This window comes from Emys orbicularis, chromosome 4 (genome assembly GCF_028017835.1).
Source record: "Emys orbicularis isolate rEmyOrb1 chromosome 4, rEmyOrb1.hap1, whole genome shotgun sequence".
NCBI lineage: Eukaryota > Metazoa > Chordata > Testudines > Emydidae > Emys > Emys orbicularis.
Window position 1 is genome coordinate 76,084,302 of NC_088686.1, and position 5,199 is coordinate 76,089,500.

Here is a 5,199-nt window from a genome sequence, read left to right on the forward strand (position 1 = left end):
GCCAGCCAGCCTTCCAATCCAGCCTTCCCCACCAGGGTAGTCCACATAATCTTCTCCCGGGCTTCCAGGTATCTCCACATAGAGACTCTAATTCTCCCTCAAGGTCACTGACCATGATGATCAGGTGACCGCTCCCTTCCAGAGTGGCCCAATGTGCCACAGCTTGCTGCTTTCTTCATTGTGTTGCCGGCACAGAGGCCCGAGGACAGCAACAGCGGGGTTCGTTGCCCGGCGTGCTTCGCGCCAATAAACATACCAGGGTGGAGAAACAATCAAAGTTTATTTGAGATCTCAAAGTGGTGCAAGGAGACAGGCAAGTCTCAAATGGAGCACACCAGCAAAAACAGTTTATCTCCTCATATACTTTTCACAACTAAGCCCCCCCTCTCTCCCCCTCTACCACCCCCCTACTCTCCCTCCCCTCTCTACCGAAGGCATGTTTATACATTTAAGCCGTTAAATCATTCTAGGGCTATAAAACTAGCTTGTTAGTAACATTCCTCTAAACAGTTATTTGGTTCTGTTTACTCTTAGTTTATTACCCCTTCTCCAGCTAAAAACATGCAAACCTCATCATTATTGCTTGGTACCTGGGTATGAGCAAGGTCGTAATTGGTAACTGGCTATTTACACATTCCAATTTCTGTCCTTGGCTCTTGAGGTCGATTAGAGTTAAACATGGAAGGACAGAGTTTAAACATGGAAGAACTCTGGTTCATATATATAGGCCTAATGACGTCAACAATTGGAATCATCTGTAGCTTGCATTCTGTGGCTGCCAGTTGCTCTGGCAGTTCCCCTGTCCTCATAATGGAGCCCATAGAGCGGGTGTCCTCTGCCTCTCCTCCCACAAAGGACCACTGTGTTTGCCCCGGCCTCTTATCTGGGTCCTGGCCTGCTGATGAATGACTTGTTACATCTTTCAGGGTTCACTGAGGTGTCTGGGGTGAATTGCAAACACCTGCTCACAGCATGAGGGAGTCTTGTCTGTGCCCACAGGAGGAAGTTCTCTCAAAACTACTGGCTGCAGGCAATGCAATCACTCCACTCTGGGCTCCGCAAGCCCTGCTCTTTCTCGCCAGAGGATAGTAGCTTACACACCCCACCTTGTTACACTTGAGTGCCCAGGCCCCTATCTTCTGGCCACCCACAATGTGCACTGATCCACTGCCTCCGTGGAGATGGTGCATCAGTTTACTGGCTTCACCTCATTTCAATACTCTGCTTAGCACAAGGCACTTAGACATGTTTATAGTAAAACCAAAGTGACGTTTATTTAACAGAGCTCGAGTTTAAGGTTCAAATAAAAGGATTTGGAAACAGGAGGTTACAGGTAAAAGAAAAATGTACCATGAACTCTATAGCTATACTTAAATAAGTTACTTTCCTGACTAATAAGGTATTTCTCACCCAATGGTCACTCCATACCTCGCTTGTCCTGTCCAGAGAGCTGGGATCTATTTTTCATGAGACAGTCACGCTGGCAGAGTGTCTCCCCCATAATGGATAACATTTTGTGCCCTTTTCCCTTCTCTCATACAGTCCCAGACTTTTGTCTCATTTCGTAATCAGGGCGTTTCATTAACTTCAGTTCAGACCTGATGATCCCTTACTGAGTGTTTTCCCTTGGGGTTCTTTTGTCTTTGTCCATGCTCAAGCCTGCATCTACTCCAGACTATATACAGAAGGTTGCACTGGGTCCAGGGATGTCAGCATTGACTGAGTCAGCTCTGAGACCCACCCTGCCTCAGGTGACATTTTTCACCTCCAACAATTTTGGAACCTAATATTCTACAAATTACTTAACTCTAAAAATATTTCTCATACAATGTCCCACACTAACAGTGATAACCAGCTAGTGCTTAGCTTTGGAAAGACCCCACAAGATCCCCTTCAGTGAAATATTGGGGAGATGGTTGGACACAGGTGTAATATTTCTTTCTGGGCATGTCTGGGTCGCAGGACTCTCTAGGTCCCCACTGTACCCTGATCTGTCTCTGCCATTACCATTTGTTCCCTGGCCCCCTTCTGTATCCGGAGCCCAGCCAACTCCTGGACCAGCATTAAACACTGCTGCTTCCTATTCTCTGCCTCTACCTTATCCTGGGCTAATTTCTGTTCCTGTTCTATTAGCAGATAGATAATCTTCTGCTGGAGGTGCTGACATTTTGTTCAACAGAAAATAGAAAACAAGAATGCCAGCCCTGTTAGAAACTGATGTCAGAGTCACTGGGGACTTGCAGACGTATGAAGAGACAGATGAGCCAAAACAAAACAAAAAATCAATATAATTTGGGGTCACTGGAGGTGCCACCACTTCATAAAAATGACCCAGTGCAGCTCTGTGATGGGAAACAATGATCACAAACCGAAGTGGTGTCACAAGGGGTTGCCCTGCGGTCATATGAGGTTGTCTGTTGCGGGCAGGGGACTGGACTCGATGACCTCTCGAGGTCCCTTCCAGTCCTAGAATCTATGAATCTATGAGTCTCCCCAGACAGACACATACTGAGGAGGAATAGGCGACGCTGTGTCCAAATCCCAGACGGGAGAGAGATAAGGGATCTGAGTCTGCTGTTTTGCCCAAGAGGGTCTCAGACAGGCAACAATCACACCATGTTAAGACAACGGCGCCCCAGGACATGGAACAACCAGAACAAGTAGACTCACCATCGCCTGACAGCAGTAGTGGTGTTCCAGGGGAGCCCCGGTGCTCCAAGCGACAGTACATGGCAGCTCAAAGACTAATTGAATGCATTTAGTTATGAAGTTGTTTATAAGTATTTTTGTAATTTTGCAGTATATTTATGTTGGTTGTTTTAAGTGTTATTCAGTTTTGACTTGGAAGGGTTGTGCCTTTAAGGGTTGAGCTTCCCAGAGAGTCTTGTTATGCACAGTCAGCTGGAACCAGACACCGAATAAAGCAGATGTCTTGCAAGCATCTTAAGCACTAAGTGATCATGAGCACCACAGCTTATGCTCCCTCAGTTGATTTTCAATATATGGGAGAGAGCCATGCACAAGCCAAGTAGAGTTAATATGTTGCTAAGAAACTAACTCTCATTGACACCAGCTCAATTACACCTTCCCTTTATCCCCTCCACTTGGGATTTTATCAAAGGAAGTGATTGAATTTATCGGGCCTGGATTGTGTTGTGTTCCATGCCAAACAACAGAGAAGTTAGATAAAAACATAAATACTTTTTCTGGAAGGTTGCATTGTAACACTACTTTCTCTCTTTGAATTCAGAATAACACATACAAACCCCAAAACAGAGAATGAGAAAACAGGCTGCTCCCTAAGGCAGCAAGGTGCAACTCATCCCCCCCACCATTTTACTTGGCTCTTTCCAGACTGGCTGGCTGCTGACTGACTCAGATCACATGGTTTTCCTCAGAGTTCCCTGGCCAGGAAATGATAGCTTGTCATTTTGAAACAGTTCCCAACACACCACATTTTACTCCTCATAAACTTCACCATGATGATAGCTCCTGGCTCCATCACCAGCCAGAAAGACTCACCATCTGGTAGCACATTCCCTGCTATAGGCTGTTAGAGCAGCACTGTCACCTAGGGCAGAGGGGTAGCAGAGCTCCCACCCTTTGCCCCAGCTTTCAAAGTTGCCCATTGTGGGGTGACCTGTTTTTCCTTTGGGAGAAATGATATGGTTGTAGTGTGTGAGGTCATGAGCCATTCGTTCCTGCAACAGCTGGGAGAGAGAGAGGCAGCTAGCACTCATATCACGCCGGTCCAAAGTGAATTTGAGAGGATCCAGCTCCCTGTCCTTGAAGGGTCTGGCTCAGATTCAGCGCTATGCTCAGCTTCTGGAATTTTCCTGACATTTCCAAAACAAGCTGGGGCTAGTCCCATCAGACTGCCCAAGTGAACCCCAGCCATGCCCTTCGTTCCCCCTGCCTCCGACTGTTAAGTTAGCACCAATGCCCCTGCCTGCTACAGGAGTGCTTGTAAGGAGAGATGGATGGACAGAGGTACAGTAGTTAATAGATGATGTGCCAGTAGATGGCGCTAAGTAACATGCAGCATTGTGTCTGAGTTTTATAAGCCCAATATAACTTCTTCATGTGTGCACTTGCAAATGGCTTCTGGGGTGCAGCTCTCAACACTGGCCACAAGAAAAGGTGCAGGAGTCATAGAGGTGAGGGAGTTTATTGCTCCTTTTCCTGGCCTTTCCCAGAAGAGGCACTTTAGGAAACAGGCGGGAACACTGGTAGAGGGGGGATGGTCTCAGTTACTCCAAGCCCAGCCTATTCCAGCAGATGCTTAGGAAGCAAGAGCTGGTTGTGCGCCATCTCACAGCTGCTGCAGCCCGAACCTCTCGCAACAGGAGGTGCTGTAGGCATTTCCAGTTTAGCTATTTACTAACCCCTGCAGCTAGTTCATTAGTGACTTTTGTGCTGTGACATTTCCTCTAACACCTGTGCTTGACACCCTGGGCTAATTAGAGGAGTCATCTGCAGTGATTCTGGAGGTTGGGGGGGGGGGGTGATTTCCATTCTCCCTGGGAGAACTGAGTCAGCATTAGCTGGGGGTGGCTGCCTGTGACATATTTCTCTTACTGGTGATGACGGTATTGAGGTTATGGCTACAAGCAGGGGACTTGGGGGGTGGTCTGTGTTTGCAAGGTCTCCTGAGTTACCTGGTGCACCAGCTCCCAGAACTTGGAGTCCCAGCTGCAGGATATTGTTCCAGGAGCTGCAGCTAATAAATATCCTGGCACGGGAGAGAGGAGCAGGATGATAAACATATCTCTCTCTCTCTCTCTCCTTTCCTGTCCATTGCTGCTGTCATCCTGTTTCTATCTCTCCTGTTCCACTGTGGCAAAATAATGAAAGAGTGACGGGAGCAGGGCACTGGACCCTGGGTCTCCGCGCTCCCATGTGGGTGCCCTGACCACTGGATTAAGGAGTCATCCTCCCTCTCTGGCCCAACGACTATTTAAGTATTTGTCTGCAGCGGTGCAAGAGCCATTGTGTCAGAGATCGGGTGACCATATTTCCCAAAGGGAAAATGGAACACTGAGCGGGGCTGGCCCAAGGCCCCCTGACCCAGGGCTGGGCCCAGCTGCTTGTCCAAGGTGCCCCCCCCCCCCCCCGGCTGTCACTGGTCACTCGAACCCTGCCAATATAGTAGTGGCACAAACTGCAACTGGCACATCTTCCCAGCAGTAGCAGTTACTG